Source organism: Triticum aestivum, chromosome 7A, assembly GCF_018294505.1.
Source record: "Triticum aestivum cultivar Chinese Spring chromosome 7A, IWGSC CS RefSeq v2.1, whole genome shotgun sequence".
NCBI classification, from domain to species: Eukaryota; Viridiplantae; Streptophyta; class Magnoliopsida; order Poales; family Poaceae; genus Triticum; species Triticum aestivum.
Window position 1 is genome coordinate 372,024,187 of NC_057812.1, and position 27,371 is coordinate 372,051,557.

Sequence of the window (27,371 nt, forward strand, 5' to 3'; positions counted from 1 at the left end):
GTGGATTGTTGTTGTTGTTGCCTTGGTTTTGGATGAGCATTTGCATTAAGGCATTCTGCTGTTGAATCAGCTGGGTGAGCTCCGGCGGGAAAGTGAAACCAGGGTCACGTCTCGGAGGCATCTGGTGTTATGGAGTGGATGAGAAATTAGAATAGAACAAGGGTCTAATGAGAAAATAGCACTACCCAAATGAATGCACAAACACAATCACACCAATCATTTATTCATTCATCTCAAGCAAGGTTCAAACTTGGATTACAAGATCTCACGACTAATCGAAAATAACGGCCTAACTGATCGACAAAAATAAAATAACATGGCGGTCGACTAAATGTCTTCATCAATTATCCCTGCGTCCTCTGGTGCGTCGTCCTCTGGTACGGCGCCTCCTCTTGCGGCTTCCTTCGGTGGAGCTCTCTTCATAATCCTGGTCATTGCTCACGAGAGGTCCATCATCTCCACTCGGGAAAAGGTCTTCTCCCAGATCCATCTTCTCCTCCAGTGCGGCAATATATTTCCTCTGGTCCTCGAGTCTTTCCATAAAATCCTTGACTTCATCCTCATGCTCATAGTGGGCTTCACGTGCTGCATCCTCTAGTTCAATTTCACGAAGATGCAACTTTTGGACCGTCTTCAAGCTCCTGCGCATCTGAATCTCTAGAGCCCTGATGTGAGCCTCCAAGTCTTGGACATATGAGCGGACGGAGTCGTCATCTATGGTGTGGATAATCTCTCCATCTGCAGTCCTGCGAGAAATCATGGTGTGGTCTGATCCAACAAGCTCGGTCCTGTATTCCTCCTGGATGCGTCCAAGTGCACTATGAACTGCTATGTCTCTCCCGAGTATCCAAGTGGGAGCAGTGAACTTGAAGTCAACGGGCGCTAAGAGGCTTCTGAAAGTTCTCCCTGGTATGTGCACCTTAATCCTATAACGACGGTCTTCTGGAAATGCCATGATAGGGGTCCCGGTGATAGACGACAGAGCAATCTTCAATTCCTTGGTGATCTGGACCAGCCTCCTACCAAAAAGCATTGTCTCATCTGGCTGGCAAAACTCCGGGAGCAGAACTGGGATGAACTTGACGGCCATCTAGAATGTTGAAATCAGAGAGAAGTCAGAAATGAACAGGGGAGTATTACGGAATGATAAGGACATAAAATAAAATAGTTTCTTCCTATGGCTTTCTGATGCTAGGGGTTACGTCCTACGGTCAGCGTGTGCTCTGATACCATCTCTGTAGCGACCCGACCCAAAATCGGTCAAGTCTCTGTGTAGCTATACCATCCCAAGATCATGCTGGCACACACAGTACATTGATGAAAAGATTCAAAGTTCAATCACACCTGAATTTATTACACGATTCTCATATCGAGTCTTTATTACAATAGAATAAATTCGGCCGAAGGCCAACTCATGAGAAATAAACTAAATAAAGTTGCGGAAGCGTAGACGAATAGCGAGTCCATCCGACTCCATAGGGCAATCGCCAAGCGCGGGTTGTAGCCACACTCCTGGTCGGAAAACTCCTCTACAACATAAGACGTTGCAGCCGTGTAGGTCAGTACTTTGAATATGCTGGCAAGTCATAGAGAGAACAACAATAATAACACTATATGCAATTTGGCTACGGGGCTCTAAGTTTTATGTTTTTGCGAAAAAGCCAATTTTTCCCTATGACAAAAGGACTTTCTTGCAATTAATACAAAATGTTGGTTGTTATTGAGATGGTTCCGCCAACCAATGTCTCATTCCCAATTATTAAATAACCCCTCAATTAATTAAGTTCGGTGTTGAGATTTCCGAAATACTCCAATTTCCAGAGGCTCATTTGTCCGTAACCGGGGACACGGCTAATTGATTAGGTTGTTACTCTGCAGAGTCTTGTGCACTTTACCCGCAAGAATCGTTCCCTCCTTTATGTCCTCGCACTGCCTGGTGTTTGAAGACGGGATGAACGAAACAGGGTCTTCCGTAGAGTTTCTTTGAGCACTGTCGGTACCCATCCATGTCCTACCGTTCTTCTACATCTGCTGGCACCGTCCGTCTAGAGTCACGCCTAGGGTCAACCCAGCCAGAGCCCATAATGGCTTGCGGCTGCACAGGTAAGCTTCCGGTCAAGGGGTATCCATCCGTCTCTTCGTGGCTGGGTGAAACTTTCCGCAAGATGTCATGGCGCTTCTCCATGCATCCAGGCCATCCGCTGGTTTCTCCAGGGTGCCCGTCAACTGTCCTCCACCCAGTAGTGAATTTGAATTCCATCTTGAGCTTGAAGTCATGGGGTTGTCATCATCTTGACTCTCACATCTCCCTTATGAATCACTCAACCAACCCCGTCTACGAGCATAGCAACATAAACTACATTGTCCCGGGCAATGGTAACAAGGGGAATTGGGTTCATCCTACCTCATGATACTACTCAAGAACATAACTTAAAATTCCCCTACTTCATGCATGGTGGGGAGGAACAATTCTAATGCAACAAAATCATAGGTATTGCAAAAACATGATCAAATGACTTGCCTGGCTGACGGTCTTCAAACGCTAGTGACTCGAGATAGCAAGCTTCGCACTCCGAAAATTCTATCGAGTCAAACAATAGCACAAATAAGTATTTCACTAATGACATATCAGCAAACTGAAGGAAAACACACAAGCACTCAAACCAAAATCAAAGAAAACTCGAGGAAAACAAAATCAAGGTTTCCAACACATCAAGCAACAACAAAGAAATAGTTTTAACCTACTAACACTTTTCTTTACAGATCCAAAACAATGGTTTTACTAACTAACATAAAGGAAAACATCATACAAACTAGGTGCAAAAAGAATCAAACCAATATCTATTATAGAACTCCTATTATACCTAAAACAAAACTAATAAGAAAATAAAATAGAACTTTTTATTTTGCTGTAAATAAATGTTCACTCTCTGTAACTACAGAAACTAATCTAAAATAAATTATAACATAGGAAAAATAAAATTTAAAAATAACTAGAACAGCAAAAAACAACAGCAAGCTAAATAAACTAGAAAAGCTTGTTTTCGCATAAAAACTATTTTTAATAAAGACTATAAATGCCCAAATAAAATTCCTACTGCTAGGCAAGGTCAAAACAGAGCAGTGACAAAAAGAATCACTAAAATAAAATAATCCTAACTCAATTTATAGCAGAAAAACTAATCTGATTAAAACTAATATAAAGCAATTTTTAAAAACTTAATCATGACCGAATCTAATTTTCTACAGCAACTATAGGAAATTTGGAAACTAGAGCAAAAAGAATCAACTAAAAATCTTAAATAACTTAAAAGGTATAGATTTTACAAAACTGAAACTATTCTGTTAAAAACAGAAACGAAAATTAAAATAAAACAACTAACGCGCTAACGGGCTGAAACAGTGAGCGTTCGGAAACTAAACAGCGCGCATGCGTTGAATAGGCTAACACGCGTACGGTTTAAAAATAAAACAACCGATCTGGCCGGTCTACACTAAACCGAACTAAACCGGAAATAAACCGTAAACTAAACCGATCTATTGAAAATAACCTAACCCTTCGCTAGTCTAATCTAAGCCGTGCATTGCAGATCGAACGGTGGAGGTAGGTCCGGTGGCTTACATCGGCGACGATGGACGACGGCGGCTCGGGCGATGGTGGTGGGGGTGCTCCGGTGGTCCGGGGCGGCGGCGGAGTCGTCGGGTGGGTGCGGCAGCTCAAGGGAAGGTCGGGGATGGAGTCAGTGGAGCTCGGGGACGACAGAGGCGAGTGGGACAAGCTCGGCGGGGCTCCTGGTGCTCTGCAACTCCGGCGGCGGGCGGTGATGCTCGGGGCAGCGGCTTCGGTCGTTCCTGGGCAATGAGAGGGTGTCAAAGAGGTGCGTAACAAAGAGGGGGTTCGGGTGAAGGTGCTTAGAGGGACAAAGAGGGCTCACGGGCGTCGGGAGTGGCGACGAACCGAGGCGGCGGCGGCGAGATGCGTTCGGATGGTGGCGGGGCTATGGTGGGTTTTGGAGTAGGGTTTTAGGGGGATTCGAAAGAGGAGGGGTAGGGCTATTTATAGGGCATCAACTTGGAGCAGGGGGCGACTCGGGATCGTGATCCTGTTGAATTCGGACTTGGCGGCAGCGTCGAACGCGCTCTGGCGCAGCATAGCATGGGCGAGGGGAAAGAGAAGGGGTGGGGCCATTGCGTCGGTGAGAGAGGGAGGGGAGGCGGCGAACCGAGTGCTGGAGCAGGCCGGCTCGATCGCTGGTGGGCTGCGGCTCGGTGCTGCTGGGCTTGCTGGCTCGGGCATCGGCTGGGCCGGTTGGCCTGGCTCGCGCCTGGGCTTTTTTCTATTTTTTGAATTAAAGCAGAGAGAGAGAAAAAAATAAAATAAGAGAAATCTATAATATTTTTATATAGGACATATATATATATATCAAAATTCTCAGGGGAATTAATCCTATAGCATGGACATTTTTATAGAGGCAAAACAGAAACTAAAAAAACATTTTTTGCAAACTCCAAATAAAATTCAAATTTGAATTCAAACCTTTTGGCAGTATTTTCTTCTGACATTTTTTGGAGTTTCATGTTAGCTCCTCTCATACTTTTTCTCAAGTATTTGTCAGGGATGTTGAGGTAGATTTTTCAAATGCCAAGTTGAATCCAAATCCAACCAAAACTCAAAAGCCTCTAAAAATTTCCAAATGTCACTCAAATCAAACAAAATGCATAGATGCTTAGCTAATAATTGTAAAACATTCCAAATTGAAAATTTGGGATGTTACAGGCCATGTCACAGGTTAAGTGGTCCATCCCCAACCCCTTTGGTTCAGCCACCATCGATCTCTTCGACGGCCCTGCCGCTGATCTCCTCCGCCAAGCGGTCAAGGATTTGCGAGCTTTATACGCCATCGAGCCCATTTTGTCACTTCTGAAGTACACATTCTACGGCGGAGGCTTGGGATCCTCAATTGCCAAGTCAGATCTCATCGACCACGACCACGAGGAGGGCACCCATGAAGGTTCTCCCAAGGTGAAATAGCCCATCTGTGACATCAGAGAGCGCACCATGGGCCTGTGCTCTTCCAACTGGAAGGATCCCGTCCATGAAATGTGAGGCAACATTCTATTAGCAAATCTTACTTTTTCTAGCTTGCCAACCCGTACGCTTTGTTATAGTAGCATTTGCCATGCGGTGCTTTAACTGTGCCATGTTTAATTATTTCAGTTATGCAAAAATGTATTGTTCAATAGGTCTATGTGATGTTTTAAGTCTGAATTGTCCACTTCAGTTTCACGAATGGCTATATTTGGTTGTTTATAGTGAGTAGATGCCTTGTTTATCTGTATTTGGTTGTTAAGTTGGTTGGAGTGAGCATTTTTTCAGTTATCGAGCAGATGCCTTGTTTATCTTTATTTGGTTCTTAGTTTGGTTGAAGTGAGTATTTGTCCAGTTATCAAGCAAATGCCTTGTTTATCTATATTTGATTGTTAGGTTGCTTTTTTAGCATTTGTCTAGTTATCAAGCAGATGCTTGTTTATCTTTATCTGCTTGTTAGGTTGGCTGCAGTGAGCATTTGTCCAGTTTTCAAGCATATGCCATGTTTATCTGTATTTGCTTGTTAGGTTGGTTGCAGTGAGACTCTGTCTAGTTTTCAATGGCTATATTTGGTTGTTATACTGGTCATTTATGCCTTGTTTATTTCAATCATTCACAATGTGTTGTTCATTAAGTGCAAGTCAGAACTTGGCCGCTCGACTACATCAATACTAGTTTGAATGGCTATATTTGGTTCCAGTTATTCCTGGTGTAGTTAACACATGCCCTTTATTTCAGTTTTACACATTTATCCAGTGTGATGTTTAAGCATTACCTATGTTCTATTCATTTTCGACAATATCGATTTGAATTGCAATATTTGATGGCTGTTAAGCCTGTTGTAGGTAACATTGCCTTCCATTTTATATCTGCTTTAACAGCATGTTGAAACCAACACATTCAAGCTATCATTTGGAGATGATGTTAAGATTGTTGTACTTATCATGCCTTTCCACTACTTATGCAGGACAACAACAAGAGTGGCCACCATTTTCTGCCGAGGTTAGCTTCATCCCTCGGCTTGTACGCCCCCCATCATTCTATAATGTAGTGCATACAGATCCAGGCCTGGACACTAGTTAGCTTCTAATGTTGACTTGTTGCTTGTAGGTACATATGCCCTTGGCAAGGATCCATGCATCGACCCTTTTTGCGTATGGGGCAATGAGATATTGATGAACAAGCATCAAGTGAGGAAACTAATAAGGATTATTAGCAAAAAGATAGGAATGGTGGCAAGCAAATTATTTGTTTATGCTCTATCCAACACAACACTGAGCTGTAGGATGGAAACTACAAACTCTGCAACCTTCTGTTTTTACTGCCCATAATGTGTTAGACAACAATGTCTGAATCTTTTTCGTTCCTAGTGGTTCCCAAAGCAGTTCACTCAAGATTACCTCACAAAGTACATGATTGATGGACACGCAATGAAGGTTAAAGTATTTCATCAAGACTACAATGAGTATCGAGAAGTCCTAATGAAGACAATGAAGGATGGACGGGCAACCATCACAAGGGGTTGGCCTAGAGTCATGCGTGCATTACGCATGGAGGAGGGCACAATATGGGCATTCCGCTTCACCTTCTCTAGCAACTAGAATGTCTTTCGCCTCTCTATTTATAGTCTTTAGTACAACTGTGGTTCATCATTCTTTACTTGGTGCTTCTGTAGTTCTTCAGTATATGTACCTGTGCATTGAATTATGGATTCGTGGTTGAACCTATATTTGTAATAAACATGGCTGGATATGAAATAAGTGATAGCCTACATCCAAATTAAAAACATGTGATTTTTAAATTAGGGATTAATTAGGGATTACACTGCACACGGTTTGCAAAAGCGAAACGTCTGCAATATACGTGGAGATCAGAAACGTTTCTATGATCCACTAGGTGTGCGATCAATCTCCACTGCACACACGACTTTCTCTTGGAAACTGTTTGTGTTAGGCCACCTTACGCAAACGTTTACCACATAAAAAGTGTGTGTGATGGACAGGCTTTGCCACACAGTTTCTTCTACACACCGTGTGTGATGCATTCAATAACGCAAATGATAAAATTATTAATATCGTGTGCAATGGCAATGCTATCACAAATGATTTAACAGGAAAAATTGTGTGTGATGTACCTGTGAACGGAAACGTTTTCCTTGGAGCGACTGTGCGGGATGTACATACTAACGGAAACGTTTGACGGGGACTGACTGTGTGGGATGTACTTGTGACCGGAAACAATTTCGCCGTATAATTGTATTTTTTAGCTCTACTATACGTATTTCCGTATTTGAGCGCTCGTCGGTCACACACGACCTCATTTTGCCGAGTGTGTGTGCCTGGAGGGCATATCCCCGATGGTTTCTGGGTCATGTGGGAAGGACCCCCCTATCGCCCACACTCAGTTGGCGACGGTTCCAAATGCCGTCGTAGAAAGGGGTTAAAAACCGTTTGTTTAGGACAGACGCGCACCAGTGTGATGAAAGCTCTTGAAGAAAAATTGGAATTGGAAGTTTCAATTCCAAGAAAATTGCATGATGAATGGGAACCAACTATCAAAGTCAAGATTAAAAATTATGAGTGTTTTGCTTTGTGTGACTTGGGTGCTAGTGTTTCTACTATTCCGAAATCTTTATGTGATGTGCTTGGTCTTAATAATCTTGAAGAATGTTCTTTGAATTTGCACTTGGCAGATTCTACTATTAAAAAGTCTATGGGAAGAATTAATAATGTTCTTATTCTTGCAAATAGGAATTATGTGCCCATAGATTTTATTGTTCTTGATATTGATTGCAATCCGTCTTGTCCAATTATTCTTGGTAGACCGTTTTTACGCACTATCGGTGCCATGATTGATATGAAAGAAGGCAATATTAAGTTCCAATTTCCTTTGAGGAAGGGTATGGAACATTTTCCTAGAACTAGAATTAAGCCACCTTATGAATCAATCATGAGGGCATCTTATGGATCTCGAACCAAAGATGACAAAACTTAGATCCTTGCTTTATGCCTAGCTAAGGGTGTAAAACTATAGCACTTGTTGGGAGGCAACCCAACGAATAAATTTTATTTTTGCTTCCTATTCTTGAGTGTTAGCACAATTATGTTACTGTTATGATTGTGTTTTTCTATATTTTAATTAGTGTTTGTGCCAAGTAAAGCCTTTAGGATCTTCTTGGGTGATAGTTGTTTGATCTTGCTGAAAAAACAGAAACTTTTACGCTCACGAAATTAATTTTAATTTTTTTACCAAAGAGAGATAAAATATCCATTCCACTTGCAGTATATCAATATACAAATTTATTAGGTCTTCCTATTTTTTCAGAATTTTTGGAGTTACAGAAGTATTCGAAATAGTCAGATTCCTACAGATTATTCTGTTTTAATAGATTCTGTTTTCTATGTGTTGTGTGCTTATTTTGATGACTCTATGGTTTCATTTGATGAATTTTTGGCATAGAAAAGTTGGAATACAGTAGATATAATACAAAAACAAAATATCAATTGGTTTTATACAGTACTTTTAGTAGTGATTTATTATTCTTATACTAACGGATCTCACGAAGGTTTTGTTGAGTTTTGTGTGATTGAAGTTTTCAAGTTTTGGGTTATCTTACGATGGATGAAGGAAGGATGGAAGAGCGTAAGCTTGGGGATGCCCCGGCATCCCAAGCTATTATCCAAAAATGAGCAACCAACTAAGCTTGGGGATGCCCCCGAGTGGCATCCCCGCTTTCTTCCAACGATCATCGGTATTTTACTCAAAACTATATTTTTATTCGTCACATGATATGTGTTTTGCTTGGAGCATCTTGTATGATATGAGTCTTTGCTTGTTTTATTTTGTGCTTTAAGTCATCAATCTTTGCTAGACACACCTATTTGAGAGAGCCAAAATTATGTCATGACTTGTTAGAATTGCTCTCTATGATTCACTTAAATTTTTATGAGCAATGGACTTGCTCTAGTGCTTCACTTATATCTTTTTGAGCACGGTGTGCTTTAGTATTTTTGAAGAAATGCTCTCTTGCTTCACTTAGATTTATTTGATAGTTAGTAAAATTTTCAAGAAATTCTCTCTTACTTCGCTTAAATTAATTTGAGAGAAAGAAAAATTGATTATGCTCATGATCTTCACTTATATTTGTTGGAGCTTGTCAAAAGCAACACATGAAAATTTGTCCCAAAGTGATAGATATCCAAGAAGAATATAATAAAAACTTTCATGAATATCATCGGACAAAACAAACTTGATTCTTAGTAATAGTTTTGAGATATGATGATGTGATATGTGAGTTATGTTGGTGAGTAATGATGCTTTAGTAAGAATATTGGTGTTAAGGTTTGTGATTCCCTATGCAATTAGGAAAGTCATAGTCATGCAATGAAATTATATCCTACTTGTCATGCATTATTCGGTGTTATTTATGCTTAATGCTTTCTTATGAGATTATTTGTTTCTTAGTTGGCCGCTTCCCAATCTTTTGCTAGCCTTCATTTTGCACTAAGTATGATCACTACTTATGCATCCAAAATCTTTTAAACCAGTTTTGCCCCATGATTCCACTATATCTACCTATATGCGGTATTCTTTTGCCGTTCTAAGCAAATTTGCATGTGCCATCTCTAATTTTCAAAATAAACTTCTCTTTTGTGTGTTTGTTTCGCTCGCGGAGTGGTGAGGGGTGGCTAATATTTTCCATGCTAGACGTGTTATTCTCAAGATGAGTGTCTATTCACTTGTCATTGCACGAGAGTAAGGAAAAGGAATTAGGGATGCCCAGTCCTGAAATGCAAAAAAATGAATTTACTTTATGTTGTCAAGTAATAAATTCCTTGGAAAGTGTTGGTATGGAGGGCAACCATCGATACGGCTAGCCATGGAAAGTGAAAGTATGGTGGAAAAAGGAATAAACTTTATTTTCTGTTTGGGAACCGCCTATGATATATCTATGCATGGAAAGTATTGGGAACTCTAAGTCGTTTTTGTTGGTGGGATGGATACACCTCTCAAAATGTTTTTATCTCTAAGTTTTTCGCTTTGAGCTCTGGCACCTCTACAAATCCCTACTTCCCTCTATGAAGGGCCTTTCTTTTACTTTATGCAATTTTTGTTTTGAGTCTCCATCTTCTCTTGTAAAAGCACCAACTAGGAGGCAGTATGATCGTACTTAAGCATTGGTTGTAGCTAATATTCGAGTGTGTTTCATGGATGGATCAATGTTTGAGCATGATGGGCTAGGGATAACTTATTTTAGCGTTGATATTTTGAAAGACATGGTTGCTTGTTGATATGCTTGAGTATCTAAATTATCATGTCAAAACTAGACTATTGCTTTGAACAACTAAAAGTCCAAATGCCCATGCTATAAAGAAAAGAATATGATATGACATGATAGGCAGCATTCCACATCAAAAATTCTGTTTCTATCACTTACCTACTCGAGGACGAGTAGGAGTTAAGCTTGGGGATGCTGATATGCCTCCAACATATCTATAATTTTTGGTTGTTCCATGTTGTTATATTATCAATCTTGGATGTTTTATAATCATTTTATAGTCATTTTACATCATTTTTTGGTACTAACCTATTGACATAGTGCCAAGTGTCAGTACCCGTTTTTTCCGTGTTTTTACATCGCAGAAAATCAATCTCAGATGGAGTCCAAATGCCACGAAACTTTACTGAGAATTTTTATGGGCCAAAAGGAACACAACGGGCACTGGCTGCGCCTAGGGGTGCCCCGGGGGAGGCACAACCCACCAGGGCGTGCCAGGAGGCGCAAGCGCGCCCTGGTGGGTCGTGCCCACCTCGGGTGCCCCCCGGATCCCCTCTTTGCTCTATAAATACCCCAAAAATCCCAAAACCCTAGGGTAGTCGACGAAATATTCATCCAACTGCCATAGAGTCCAGAACCACCATATCCAATCTAGACACCATCTCGGTTGGGGTTCACCACCTCCATTGATGCCTTTACGATGATGCATGAGTAGTTCTTTGTAGAACTTCGGGTTCGTAGTTAGTAGCTAGCTGGCTTCATCTCTCTCTCTCTTGATTCTCAATAAAATGGTCTCTTGGAGATCCATATGATGTAACTCTTTTGCGGTGTGTTTGTTGGGATCCGATTTACTTTGAGTTTATGATCAGATCTATCTTTTTATATCCATGAAAGTTATTTGAGTTTCTTTGGTCTCTTATATGCATGATTGCTTATAGCCTCGTATTTCTTCTCCGATATTTGGGTTTTGTTTGGCCAACTTGATATATTTATCTTGCAATGGTAAGAGGTGCTTTGTAGTGGGTTCGATCTTACATCGCTTGATCCCAGTGACAGAAAGGGAAAAGACACGTATGTATCATTGCCACTAAGGATAAAATGATGGGGTCTATCTCTACATTGATAGATCTTGTCTACATCATGTCATCGTTCTGATTGCATTGCTCCATGAACTTAATACACTAGATGCATGCTGGATAGCGATCGATGTGTGGAGTAATAGTAGTAGATGCAGGCAGGAGTCGGTCTACTAATCTTGGACGTGGTGCCTATATAATGATCATTGACTGGATATGGTCATAATTATTTGAGGTTCTATCAATTGCCCAATAGTAATTTGTTTACCTGCCATTTGCTATTTTTCTCGAGAGAAGCCACTAGTGAAACCTACGGCCCCCGTCTTCTTTCTCATATATTTGCCTTTGCGATCTATTTTTATTTGCTTTAATTTTCAGATCTACTAAACCAAAAACCCAAAAATACTTTGCTGCACTTTATTTTATTTGTGATCTATTTATTCAATCTATTACAACTTTCTCCCGTCACGCACCAATTTCTGGCACCGTTACCCAAAAGGGATTGACAACCCCTTTAACACGTTGGGTTGCGAGGATTTGTTATTTGTGTGCAGGGGCTGTTTATGTTGTGTTTCTTGGTTCTCCTACTGGTTCGATAACCTTGGTTTCATATCTGAGGGAAATACCTATCGCCCTTGTGCTGCATCATCCCTTCCTCTTTGGGGAAATACCTACGTAGCTTTAGGCGACATCAAATACCAAAACATAATTTATTTTACTATGTATATGTGTTTAAATTGACATGTGTCTATTCATTCCATGTGTAATAAATATCGATATTTTTCTCAAGATATTCAATTTTATTCCTGAGCTTACATGCATCCGAGCAAATAGTAAATGCAAACAATATAAAAAGAAATTAGAAAACATAGATGTTCAACTATTGTAGTTGTGGGAAATATTTTTCTTGAACATCATGGATGTTTTTCAAAAAATGTTCCACGCAGCTAGAACAATCTAACATGTTTATTTCCTAAAGCATTAAGATTTGTTTGGATTTTATTGCTACTATTTAAGCTCAGGAGCCAAGTTCATGTCTCATCTTCTGCTATTTTCAGCAATCACAAAGTAAAAAATTAGGAGAACCTAGAATTAGAGTCCCATGGGCAGGGCCACTATTGCTGCTCTAGCCCCATCTCTTCTCTATTTGTGTCCTACTCCACCTCCATAAGGAAAATTAAGACTTCCCAAAAATAAGATTTTGCTTCACCTTCTCTTCAAGAAAAGCTTCAATTTTACACGACTCTCTTCAGTAAAAGCTTCGTCTCTGTCATGTTTGCTCTATAGTTGCACATTTCTTTTTTTGGGAAAAGGTGCTTACAGGCTCCTGATTTATTTGCTAAAATCATTCTAGTATCACGCACACACACCCCAACGTACGGGCCACATAGGTCGATGATGAAGCAAAGCGTGTCGAATCTCACAAGCTGCCCACGCATGAGCCCGCTGCTGTTGTCCAGAGAAGTTCCGCCTAGATTGCAACTCCAACATGCTCCTATCCCCATGGCGGGTGCCAGATGTGGCAAGGATTTGTCACAAATACACATAACTTGACAATTTGGGAGGCACACAAACATGGTCCATGTACCGGTTCACACGAGTAATTTTATGTAGGTTCGGACCCTTTGTCTTGAAGGTAATGTCCTACTCCTACTTAGTGTTATATAGCCTTGGATGAGGATTCTCATAGTACACGAATCATATGAAATGCCTATATGTCTTTGTATGCATGCCCACGCAAGGACGTCCTAGCCTGACCTTATGTATGGCCGATAGGGCTTGGAATTACATTGACCGAGTCAGCCACATCGTGGTAACAACTCATTGGTCATGCACCATTACACTGGTTAAGTGCTTTGTAGTAACACCTAACTGATGGTCTTGATAAGGTACCAATGGTCAAACCGAGTGGGCTTCATGGTGCGGGCCCAACCAAGTGGACTTTCTGGAATGGGCTAGGGCTGCCTAGTCCTGTTGGCTCGATTTCTTGCCTTGGGCCTACCAGGGTGGGGGTCCTATCATCATCTAAGGCTACACTTGGACTTGTAATTTGCCGCATGTTATGTGCTTGAGTGAAAGTGTGTAACATAATTGATGCAGAGCATTGATACATCTCCAACATATCTATAATTTTTGATTGTCCCGTGCTATTATATTATTTGTTTTGGATGTTTTATATGCATTAATATGCTATTTTATATTGTTTTTGGGACTAACCTATTAATCTAGAGCCGAGTGCCAGTTTCTGTTTTTCCTTGTTTTAGAGTTTTGGAGAAATGGAATACCAAACGGAGTCCAAATGGAATGAAACCTTCCCGATGAATTTTCTTGGACCAGAAGACACACCAGAGACTTGGAGATCAAGTCGGAAGAGCCACGAGGTAGACACAAGGATGGAGGGCACGCTCAAGGGGGTAGGGCGTGCCCCCACCCTTGTGGGCCCCCCGTGACTCCCCTGACCTAATTTCTTCGCCTATATATTCCCAAACCACCAGAAGTATCCACAAAACCACTTTTCCACCGCCGCAATCTTCTCCCACCCGTGAGATCCCATCTAGGGACCTTTTCAGGCACCCTGACGGACGGGGATTCAATCACGGAGGGCTGCTACATCAACTCTATTGCCCTTCTGATGAAGCGTGAGTAGTTTACCTCAGACCTACAGGTCCATAGCTAGTAGCTAGATGGCTTCTTCTCTCTCTTTGATTCTCAATACCATGTTCTTCTCGATGTTCTTGGAGATCTATCCGATGCCATACTCTTTTGCGGTGTGTTTGCCGAGATCCAATGAATTGTGGATTTTATGATTAGCTTATCTATGAATATTATTTGAATCTTCTCTGAATTCTTTTATGCATAATTTGATATCTTTGTAATTCTCTTCGAACTATCGGTTTGGTTTGGCCAACTAGATTGGTTTTTCTTGCAATGGGAGAAGTGCTTAGCTTTGGGTTCAATCTTGCAGTGTCCTTTCTGCTACCTCTTGAGCACTGTGTTGGTTTTCCCTTGAAGAGGAAAGGGTAATGCAGTAAAGTAGCGTAAGTATTTCCCTTAGTTTTTGAGAACCAAGGTGTCAATCCAGTAGGAAATCACACTCGAGTCCCACGCACCTACACAAACAAATAAGAACCTCGCAACCAACGTGATAAAGGGTTGTCAATCCCTTCACGGTCACTTACGAGAGTGAGATCTGATAGATATGATTAGATAATATTTTTGGTATTTTTATGATAAAGAGAAATAAAGATGCAAAGTAAAATAAACGACAATAGAAATAACTAAGTGTTGGAAGACTAATATGATGGAAGATAGACCCGGGGGCCATAGGTTTCACTAGTGGCTTCTCTCAAGAGCATAAGTATTACTGTGGGTAAACGAATTACTATCAAGCAATTGATATAATTGAGCATAGTTATGAGAATATCTAGGTATGATCATTTATATAGGCATCATGTCCACGACAAGTAGACCGAAACGATTCTGCATCTACTACTATTACTCCACACATCGACGGCTATCCAGCATGCATCTAGAGTATTAAGTTCATCAGAACAGGGTAATCCTTTAAGTAAGATGACATGATGTAGAGGGATACACTCATGCAATATGATATAAACCCCATCTTTTTATCCTCGATGGCAACAATACAATACGTGCCTTGCTGCCCCTACTATCACTGGGAAAGGACACCGCAAGATTGAACCCAAAGCTAAGCACTTCTCCCATTGCAAGAAAGATCAATCTAGTAGGCCAAACCAAACTGATAATTCGAAGAGACTTGCAAAGATAAACCAATCATACATAAAAGAATTCAGAGGAGATTCAAATATTGTTCATAGATAAACTTGATCGTAAACCCACAATTCATCGGATCTCGACAAACACACCGCAAAAGAAGATTACATCGAATAGATCTCCAAGAAGATCGAGGAGAACTTTGTATTGAGATCCAAAGAGAGAGAAGAAGCCATCTAGCTAATAGCTATGGACCCGTAGGTCTTAAGTAAACTACTCACACATCACCGGAGAGGCCATGGAGTTGATGTAGAGGCCCTCCATGATCAATGCCCCCTTCGGCGGAGCTCCGAAAAAGGCCCCAAGATGGGATCTCTTAGGTACAGAAGGTTGCGACGGTGGAATTAGGTTTTCGTGGTGCTCCTGGATGTTTGGGGGGTACGTGGATATATATAGGAGGAAGAAGTAGGTCGGTGGAGAAACGAGGGGCCCACGAGGGTGGAGGGCGCGCCTAGGGGGTAGGCGCGCCCCCTGCCTCGTGGCTTCCTCGATTGTTTCTTGACGCCCACTCCAAGTCTCCTGGATCACGTTTGTTGAGAAAATCACGTTCCCGAAGGTTTCATTCTGTTTGGACTCCGTTTGATATTCCTTTTCTGCAAAACACTGAAATAGGCAAAAAAAACAGCAATTTGGCCTAGGCCTCCGGTTAATAGGTTAGTCCCAAAAATGATATAAAAGTGTAAAATAAAGCCCATTAACATCCAAAATAGATAATATAATATCATGGAGCAATAAAAAATTATAGATATGTTGGAGACGTATCAAGCATCCGTAAGCTTAATTCCTGCTCGTCCTCAAGTAGGTAAATGATAACAGAAGAATTTTTGATATGGAATGCTTTCTAACATATTTCTCAATGTAATTTTATCTTTATTGTGGTATGAATGTTCAGATCCGAAAGTTTCAAGATTAAAGTTTAATATTGACATAAAAATAATAATACTTCAAGCATACTAACTAAGCAATTATGTCTTCTCAAAATAACATGGCCAAAGAAAGTTATCCCTACAAAATCATATAGTCTGGCTATGCTCTATCTTCACCACACAAAATATTTAAATCATGCACAACCCCGATGACAAGCCAAGCAATTGTTTCATACTTTTAATGTTCTCAAACTTTTTCAATTTTCACGCAATATATGAGCGTGAGCCATGGATATAGCACCATATGTGGAATAGAATGGTGGTTGTGGAGAAGACAAAAAGGAGAAGATAGTCTCACATCAACTAGGCATATCAACGAGCTACGAAGATGCCCATTGAGGGAGTCCTGGTTTAGGGGGTGTTCGGGTAGCCGGACTATACCTTCAGCCGGACTCCTGGACAATGAAGATACAAGATTGAAGACTTCGTCCCGTGTCCGGATGGGACTTTCCTTGGCGTGGAAGGCAAGCTTGGCGATGCGGATATTCAAGATCTCCTACCATTGTAACCGACTCTGTGTAACCCTAACCCTATCCGGTGTCTGTATAAACCGGAGGGTTGTAGTCCGTAGGCGATCAACTCCATATACAACAATCATACCATAGGCTAGCTTCTAGGGTTTAGCCTCCTTGATCTCGTGGTAGATCTACTCTTGTACTACCCATATCATCAATATTAATCAAGCAGGAGTAGGGTATTACCTCCATCGAGAGGGCTCGAACCTGGGTAAAAAACATCTTGTCCCTTGTCTCCTGTTACCATCCGGCCTTGACGCACAGTTCGGGACCCCCTACCCGAGATCCGCCGGTTTTGACACCGACATTGGTGCTTTCATTGAGAGTTCCTCTGTGTCGTCGCCTTTAGGCCCAATGGCTCCTTTGAACATCAACGACGATACGGTCCAGGGTGAAACTTTTCTCCCCGGACATATCTTCGTCTTCGGCGGCTTCGCTCTGCAGGCCAATTCACTCGGCCACCTGGAGCAGATCGAAAGCTACGCCCCCGGCCATCAGGTCAGGTTTGGAAGCCTAAACTATACAGCTGACATCCACGGGGACTTGATCTTCGACGGATTTGAGCCACAGCCAAGCACGCCGCACTGTCTCGATGGGTATGATATAGCTCTGCCGCCGAACAGCGCCTTGGAGGCCACATACACATCGGTTTCGACCATTGATTAGGAGCATACTGCGCCGATCGAGGATCAGCGGTTAGACGTTGCCTCAGGGGCTGCGATCTCAGAGGCGATCGAGCCGAACTCCAGCCCCGCACTCCGCATGGCCCGTGACTCCGAGGATCCGGACTCCTCCCCGGACTCCGAACCCCCCGCGCCCCTGCCAATCGAATCCGATTGAGCGCTGATAATGGAGTTCACCGCCGTAGACATCTTTCAGCATTCGCCTTTTAGCGACATCCTGAACTCTCTTAAGTCTCTCTCTTTATCAGGAGAGCCCTGGCCGGACTACGGTCAGCGAGGGTGGGATACGGATGATAAGGAAATTCAAAGCCCACCCACCACCCACTTTGTAGCCACTGTCGACGATCTAACCGACATGCTTGACTTCAGCTCCGAAGATATCGACGGCATGGACGACGATGTAGGAGACAAAAAGGAACCAACACCTGTAGGGCGCTGGAAGGCCACCTCGTCATATGACATATATATGGTGGATACTCCAAAAGATGGAGATGGCGATGGAACAGTGGAGGATGACGCCCCCAAGAAACAGCCAAAGCGCCGGCGTCAACGGCGCCGCTCTAAATCCCGCCAACGCAAAAACGGTGATTCCGGCACGGGAGATAATACTACCCCGGATAACACCGAAGAACACCCACCTCAGCAAGATTCGGCACAGGAAGATGGAGAAGCCAACCCTCATGAGAGAGCGGCAGACCGAGAGGTCGAGGATGATAACTATACGCCTCCCTCCGAAGACGAGGCAAGCCTCGATGATGACGAATTCGTCATACCATCAGACCCCGCCGAACATGAGCGTTTTAATCACAGGCTTTTAGCCACAGCAAGCAGCCTCAAGAAAAAGCAGCAACGGCTTAAAGCTGCCCAAGATTTGCTAGCTGACAGATGGACTGAAGTCCTTACGGCCGAAGAGTATGAACTCAAACGCCCCTCCAAGAGTTACCCGAAGCGCAGGCCGCTACCCCGATCAGAGGAGGAAGCACCTACATCACCAGCGCATGACAAGGCAGACCGGCCACCTCGCGGCCGCGACAGAGAGGCCCCTCGGCCCTCCACCCAAGCCATGCCCCGACGCCGCTCAACTAAGGCACGGGAAAATGCGCCCGACCTGCGAGACATACTGGAGGATAAGGCAAGACAAACAAGATCGATCTAGGAATCATGCAGGCACCCTACGGCATGTGACAATGATCTTCACTCCGGATACAACAAATCCGGCCGGGACGAACACAACAGACATAGCGCTTCCAAGCTACATCGTGATATAGCCCAGTACAGAGGCGCCGCACACCCGCTATGCTTGACGAATGAAGTAATGGATCATAAAATCCTAGAGGGTTTCAAACCCGTAAACATCGAATCATACGATGGCACAACAAACCCGGCGGTATGGATCGAGGATTATCTCCTTCACATCCACATGGAACGCGACGATGATCTACACGCCATCAAATACCTCCCGCTCAAACTTAAAGGACCGGCCCGGCATTGGCTTAACAGCTTGCCAGCAGACTCAATCGGTTCTTGGGAGGACCTGGAAGCCGCATTCCTCGACAACTTCCAGGGCACTTATGTGCGACCGCTGGATGCCGACGACTTAAGCCACATAATTCAGCAGCCATAGGAGTCGGCCAGACAATTCTGGACACGGTTCCTAACAAAGAAAACCAAATAGTCGACTGTCCGGATGCAGAGGCCCTAGCAGCCTTCAAGCATAACATCCGCGACGAGTGGCTTGCCCGGCACCTGGGACAGGAAAAGCCGAAATCCATGGCAGCCCTCACGACACTCATGACCCGCTTTTGCGCGGGAGAAGACAACTGACTAGCTCGCAGTAACAACTTATCAAAGAACCCTGGTAATTCGGATACCAAGGACAAAAGTGGCAGGACACGTCGGAATAAGCAAAAACGCCGCGTTAACAGCGACAGCAATGAAGACACGGCAGTCAATGCCGGATTCAAAGGCTATAAATCCGGTCAGCGGAAAAAGCCATTCAAAAAGAATACTCAGGGCCCGTCCAGTTTGGACCGAATACTCGATCGCTTGTGCCAGATACATGGCACCCCCGAAAGGCCAGCCAATCACACTAACAGGGATTGTTGGGTGTTCAAGCAGGCAGGCAAGTTAAGGGCCGAAAACAGGGACAAGGGGCTGCACAGCGACGACGAGGAGCCCAAGCCGCCGAACAACAATGGACAGAAGGGCTTTCCCCCACAAGTGTGGATGGTGAACATGATATACGCAACCCACATTCCCAAGCGGGAGCGGAAGCGTGCGCTACGGGATGTATAGGCGATAGAGCCAGTCGCCCCAAAGTTCAACCCATGGTCCTCCTGCCCGATCACTTTCGATCGAAGGGAGCATCCCACTAGCATCCGTCATGGCGGCTTCGCCGCATTGGTTCTCGACCCAATCATCGACGGATTTCATCTCACAAGAGTCCTCATGGACGGCGGCAATAGCCTGAACCTGCTTTATCAGGATACAGTGCGGAAAATGGGCATAGATCCCTCAAGGATTAAGCCCATAAGAATGACCTTTAAAGGCGTTATACCAGGTGTAGAAGCCAACTGTACAGGCTCAGTAACACTTGACGTGGTCTTCGGATCCCCGGACAATTTCCGAAGCGAAGAGTTAATCTTCGATATAGTCCCGTTTCGCAGTGGCTATCACGCCCTGCTCGGACGAACCGTATTTGCAAAGTTCAATGCGGTGCCGCACTACGCATATCTCAAGCTCAAGATGCCAGGCCCTCGAGGAGTAATTACCGTCAACGGAAACACCGAACGCTCCCTCCGTACGGAGGAGCATACGGCGGCTCTCGCAGCGGAGGTACGAAGTAGCCTTCTCAGGCAATTCTCTAGTCCAGCCATTAAAAAGCCAGACACTGCCAAGCGCGCCCGGAGTAACCCACAGCAGGACCGCCTGGCACACTCTGAGCAAGCGTAGCAATGCGGCCCCAACTCCAGCTATCGCCACATAGCGAAACCAGTACCTCGCGTACATAACTACGCCCTTGAAATACCATGGGCACAGGGGAAGGGGCACAATAACGGCACGCCCAGAATACGGCTTAAAACGTACTAGGGGCTGCCGGATTCTCTTTTTAATTTTTTCTTACCTTCAGGACTCCATACTTTGGACGACCTGTTCGGCAATTCGACTGCCGCACAAACGATGCAAGATCCAGGGAGGCAGACAAGCCATGCCGCACTACGAAACTCCCAGGTGGTCTCTGTTACGAGCGGTATACCTATTTTAAGTACAATTCCGCGGCCTGCCCCCGGTCAGGACATACTGAATAGTCCAATATCTTTTGCTTACCGCACTATTTGTATCGTTCGGCTTTGATAAATAGCCTTTATATAAATAATGCATAGCTTTTGTCTATTTTCTGCATTACTCTCTTTTATATATGTTCATTAATGACATGTTGCGCCCGTACACTATGGTACGGCAAGTACGCCAGGGGCTTCAGTACCCTTTAATATGGTGTGAGAAGTCCGTACACTTTCACAAGTGCGGCACCCCGAACTTATAGCACTATATGCATCGGCTCCGAATCATGATTTGGGTCAATAGTTGGGTTTTCCCGGCTCCTATGTTTTGGTGCCTTACGTTCCGCTATATCGGCTAAGGTAGCACTAGGAGAACCACTGCGATTGTGCCCCGCTTGATCTGGGTTAAGCACCTCAGTGGAGAAAGCTAAAACTGACTGTCATGATGAGGCGAGAGACCGGTTGCTGTTCGAGAGGTTTTTTCGAGTCCCTAAAGACTTATGCCGCTTCCAGCGAGGAGCCGGATTTGTCCGGCCAAGGCGTGGATAGCGCCCCGAACTCGGTCTTCCGAACTAGGGGCTCCGCCGAAATTTAAAATTATAAAGTTCTATGGCTAAGTGAGAGTGTTCAAGCATTATAGTCCAATTGCCTGGTTCGTTGTGCTGAGCGCCTCCCTCGAAGGACCCAACTATGGGAAAAAGAGCGCTTAGGTTTATCCCGAACACCCCAACACTAGTGGCATGGGGGCAGAAGCCGATGACTGGCCATCTCTCAATTTTTTGATAAACGGCCGCACAGAAAATAATATTTTAAATTCAACAAGCATTGCGTAAGCACCTATGAACATGTTTTCAGCGCACAGGATAAAAACGAGCGAGTTTATTCAAAAATTACATCCTTGGTACATTCATCCACCACAAGGTGGGCACCCGCAAGAACATCCTTGTAATAGTTCTCAGGCTTGCGATGCTCCTTCCCCGGCGGCGGCCCGTCCTTCACAAGCTTCTCACCGTCCAGCTTACCCCAGTGCACCTTTGCACGGGCAAGGGCCCGACGGGCACCTTCGATGCAGACGGAGCACTTGATGACCTCAAGCCTTGGACAGGCCTCCACCAGCCGCCGCACCAGCCCGAAGTAGCTCCCAGGCAGGGCCTCTCCGGGCCACAGCCGAACTATGAAGCCCTTCATGGCCCGTTCGGCCGCCTTGTGGAGCTCGACCAGCTGTTTCAACTGGTCGCTCAAGGGCACAGGGTGTCCGGCCTCAGCATACTGAGACCAGAACACCTTCTCCGTCGAGCTGCCCTCTTCAGCTTGGTAGAATGCGGCAGCGTCGGATACGCTGCGGGGAAGATCTGCGAATGCCCCTGGAGAACTCCGGATTCGGGTAAGTAACAAGTAGTTTACTTTTATATTTCTGCTTTGCATAAAGAATGCCTTACCCGCTGCTATCTTCTTAATCTCCTCCAACTCTTGGAGGGCCTTTTGGGATTCGGCCTTGGCAGACTTGGCAGTCTCAAGGGCCGCCGCGAGCTCGGACGCTTGGGTCTTTGACTCAAGCTCCAAACTCTCATGTTTTTTCATGAGAGCCTGAAGCTCTTGCTGCACCTCGCCGACCTGAGCCCCAAGTTTCTCTCGCTCGGTGCGCTCTGCGGCCGTTTTCTTTTCGGCCTCGGACATCGCCTGCTTGAGGGTCGCCACCTCAGTCGTGGCCCCTATGATAAGCAGTGCAATCCTGTTATTTTTTGCAATCACGCCTCTCTATTGGCACTTTTTCTGTAAGGCATTTCCTACCTTCTTTTTCCTCGAGCTGCCGCTTGGCAAGGCCGAGCTCTTGCTCGGTCCGCTTGAGGTCCTGTTTCAGGACACCCACCTCCACAGTCAGTGCGGCGGTGGATAGCAGCGAAGCCTGCACACACATATTGACTCTTTATTGTTAGACTCCTGCGAAATTTACTAGATCCTCTATTCGGCTTTTCTTTCCGAACGCCAAACAGAGCATCAGGGGCTACTGTCTATGCGGTTATATTTTTACATATTTTTACTTACCTCGAAGCCCGTTAGGAGGCTAGCGCAAGCTTCACTCAGTCCGCTCTTGGCGGACTGAACCTTCTGGATCACCGTACTCATAATAGTACGGTGCTCCTCGTCGATGGAGGCGCCGTCAAGCACCTCGAGCAGATTGTCCGGCACCTCCGGTTGGACGGAGGCCGCCGGCTCAGAAGTCTTGCTCCTCTTGGAAGGAGTTCACCTACCGCGGTCCGGAACTATTGAAGATTCCAGCGCGGTGTCCGGCACAAAGCCGGACTTGGAGCCCTGGGGGGTCTTGTCCCCTTTACTCCTGGGGTCCGGGAGGTCGCCCTGCGGCTCCTCCAGGACCACCTCCTCCTGCCTCGGAGCTCGTTGCGACGCCACTTCGGCGTCGTCCGCAGTGCGGGGGGAGACAGCGGGCGGAACTGAGTTCACGTCCGATGAATCCAGGGAGCCGCTCGACGACTCGTTGAGTTCGGCCTGGGGCGGGCTGCATAATTATGTTCGACATTAGGGAAAGTTGTGCAACAAAGGAACATAATGAGTTATTCTGATATCTAAACTTACGATTTCGCCAGATGCTTGGCCCTGTTTGGCCACTCCTCTTTGCCCTCTTCGGCGTTGGGGGCGTAGTCCGGCGGAGGGGTCTTCCTTTTCCTAGACCCCTCGGCCTCCCCCGTTGGGGCGGCCTTCCGCTTCTCTCCTCCCCTCGCTGGGGGGGGGAGGTTTCTTCTTCCTCCTCCTCGTCTTCATGGGGGGAGTGCGTCTCGGACTCGTCGGACGACGAGTCCGACACCACCATATCCCGGGAACTCTTTCGAGTCCCCGTGGCCTTCTTCTTCTTGGCCTTCTTCTCCGGCACCACATAAGGTGCCAGAACCAGCAGCTTCGCTAGTAGAGCGGGGGCTGGGTCTTCGGGCAAGGGAGCCGGACAGTTAATCGATCCGGACTTCGCCCGCCAAGCCTGTCAAAGGTAAGGGAGCTTAGATCCCGCATAGAGTCAAACTATGAAAAAACTTAACATCCTGTAAAAGGTGAAAATAGCTTACCTCGCTAGCGTGACGCTGCGAGCTGTATCCGCGGTCCTCGGAAGCGGATGTGGGAGCCTCAGCGCCTTTGGTTAGCACCTTCCAGAAATCTTCATACGTCGTGTCGAAGAGCCTGTTAAGGGTTTGGTGCTGCGCCGGGTTGAACTCCCACAGATTAAAGCCCCGTTGTTGACACGGGAGGATCCAGCGGACGAGCATAACCTGGACTACATTGACGAGCTTGATCGGCTTGCTCACCAGGGACTGGATGCATGTCTGAAGTCCGGTCACCTCTTTTTCGTCGCCCCATGACAGGCCCGTCTCTTTCCAGGACATAAGCCGCGTGGGGGGTCCGGATCGGAACTCGGGGGTTGCGATCCATTTTGGATCGCGTGGCTCGGTGATGTAAAACCACCACGATTGCCACCACTTCAGGGTCTCCATGAAGGAGCCCTCGAGCCATAGGATGTTGGCCATCTTGCCCGCCATGGCGCCTCCACATTCCTCCTGGCTGCCGCGCACCACCTTGGGCTTGACGTTGAAGGTCTTGAGCCAGAGGCCGAAATGGGGGCGGATGCGGAGGAAGGCCTCGCACATGACGATGAACGCCGAGATGTTGAGGACGAAGTTCGGGGCCAGATCGTGGAAATCCAGGCCATAGTAAAACATGAGCCCCCGGACAAATGGGTGGAGTGGAAAACCCAGTCCGCGGAGGAAGTGGGGAAGGAATACTACCCTCTCATGGGCCCTTGGGGTGGGGAGAAGCTGCCCCTCCTCGGGAAGCCGGTGCGCGATGTCTTTGCACAAGTATCCGGCCTTCCTTAGCTTTTTGACATGGCCCTCCGTGACGAAGGAGACCATCCACTTGCCTCTCGCTCCGGACATTGCTGGAGAAGGTTGAGGTGGGAAGTGCGGGCTTGGGCGCTGGAGCTCGAGTGCGCAGGAGATGGATAGGAAAAAGAGAAAGAAGGCATAGGTAAAAGGGTGGATCCTTATCCCCTTATATGGGCGGATGCGGTTGTGCGTCCCCACCAGCCTAGTAAAACTCGCTTGCCTCCCAAGCGCCGTGATAAATGGCGCGGTTGGGTTACCCACGTCCGTATTGATGAGAATCCCGTAAAGGGGGTACACGATCTCTGCTCTGACAAGACGTGCCAAGGAAACCGCCTCGCAAAACATGCTGAGGTGGAAAAGTAAAAACGATTCGAGTAAAGGACTTGGCCGTAGTGTGATGATGCACTGCGGAATACGTTGGCAGATTTGATTTGTGTCAATATTATTCTCTCTATGGCAATATGTGGAAACTTATTTTGCAGAGCCGGACACTACTCTTGGTGTTTACAATCTTCTATGAAGGACTTGGAGGAGGAACCTGCCTTGCAATGCCGAAGACAATTTGCGCGCCGGACTCGTCGTCATTGAAGCCTGGTTCAGGGGCTACTGAGGGAGTCCTGGATTAGGGGGTGTTCGGGTAGCCGGACTATACCTTCAGCTGGACTCCTGGACTATGAAGATACAAGATTTAAGACTTCGTCCCATGTCCGGATGGGACTTTCCTTGGCGTGGAAGGCAAGCTTGGCGATGCGGATATTCAAGATCTCCTACCATTTTAACCGACTCTGTCTAACCCTAACCCTATCCGGTGTCTGTATAAACCGGAGGGTTGTAGTCCGTAGGCGATCAACTCCATATACAACAATCATACCATAGGCTAGCTTCTAGGGTTTAGCCTCCTTGATCTCGTGGTAGATCTACTCTTGTACTACCCATATCATCAATATTAATCAAGCAGGAGTAGGGTATTACCTCCATCGAGAGGGCCCGAACCTGGGTAAAAAACATCTTGTCCCTTGTCTCTTGTTACCATCCGGCCTTGACGCACAGTTCGGGACCCCCTACCCGAGATCCGCCGGTTTTGACACCGACACCCATCAATAGATATCAATGTGATTGAGTAGGGATTGCCATGCAACGAATGCACTAGAGCTATAAGTATATGAAAGCTCAACAATAGAAACTAAGTGGGTGCGCATCCAACTCGCTTGCTCATGAAGACCTAGGGCATTTTGAGGAAGCCCATCATTGGAATATACAAGCCATGTTCTGTAATGAAAAATTCCCACTAGTATATGAATGTGATATCATAGGAGACTCTCTATCATAAAGATCATGGTGCTACTTTGAAGCACAAGTGTGGAAAAAAGATAGTAGCATTGTCCCTTCTCTCTTTTTCTCTCATCATTTTTTTATTTGGGCCTTCTTTTTTTTGGCCTCTTTTTTTCGTCTGGAGTCTCATCCCGGCTTGTGGGGGAATCATAGTCTCCATCATCCTTTCCTCACTTGGGAAAATGCTCTAATAATGATGATCATCACACTTTATTTACTTACAACTCAAGAATTACAACTCAATACTTAGAACAAAATATGACTCTATGTGAATGCCTCCGGCGGTATACCGGGATGTGCAATGATGCATGAGTGACATGTATGAAGAATTATGAACGGTGGCTTTGCCACAAATACGATGTCAACTACATGATCATGCAAGCAATATGACAATGATGAAGCGTGTCATAATAACGGAACGGTGGAAAGTTGCATGGCAATATATCTCGGGATGGCTATGGAAATGCCATAATAGGTAGGTATGGTGGCTATTTTGAGGAAGGTATACGGTGGGTTTATGGTACCGGAGAAAGTTGCGCGATACTAGAGAGGCTAGCAATGGTGGAAGTGTGAGAGTGTGTATAATCTATGGACTCAACATTAGTCATAAAGAACTCACATACTTATTGCAAAAATCTATTAGTTATCGAAACAAAGTATTACACGCATTGTCGGGGTGAACTGATCCTCGAACACGTATGGGGCCGGCGGACCGGACCCCTTTCGGTTCGGCGGGGGGCGGAGATCGCACAAAGAGTAGATTGAGGCGAGGCACACGAGCAGTTTACCCAGCTTCGGAGCTCTCCGGAGAGATAACACTCCTACTGCTGCTTGTCTGGTTGTATTATCTGGTGTTCTTGCTCTCCAAAGCGAGAGTGTGATGTTCTCTGGGCTACGAATGGATCGAAGCAAACTGTCTGAGGCTCCGAACCGAACCCCCTCTACGTTGCGCATGGGCCTCCTTTTATACGCTAAAGGGGTCACCGACAGGTGGCAACGCAGAGGAGGGTAAAAACGTAAAAAGCGAGGTAGTTGATACAGTTGCTTGCACAGTGCACCCTACCTAACCCTGACGGCAGGGGACAAGGGCATTAAATGCCCGTCTGAGTCGCCCGAACAGTGCAGAAAAGGACCGTTAGGGGCGCCACCATTCGCCACGATGGCGATCTTGTCAGCTTCGCATGCCACTGCGCACCGCTGGCTGCACAGCCTCCCGCCACGCACGCCCGAAGAGGCCCCCAGAGCAACACGTTGGTGGATGCGCTGGAGCGTGGACGCAGAGTGGCCGCCTGCCGCGGCAAGCGCCTTGCCGCTGTTGTTATCTTGCCGGGTCCGAAAGCTTGTCGCTCACCGGGCCTCTAGGTACCTTGGTTGGTCTTCCCGGCAAGCTCCTCTTGCCGGGGCCTTGTTGCCTTGCCGGAGCGCGTGGCGCGTCGCGGCAAGTTCCTTGGAGCGCCTTGGTTGGCCTTCCCGGCAAGCTCCTCTTGCCGGGGTCTTGTCTCCTTA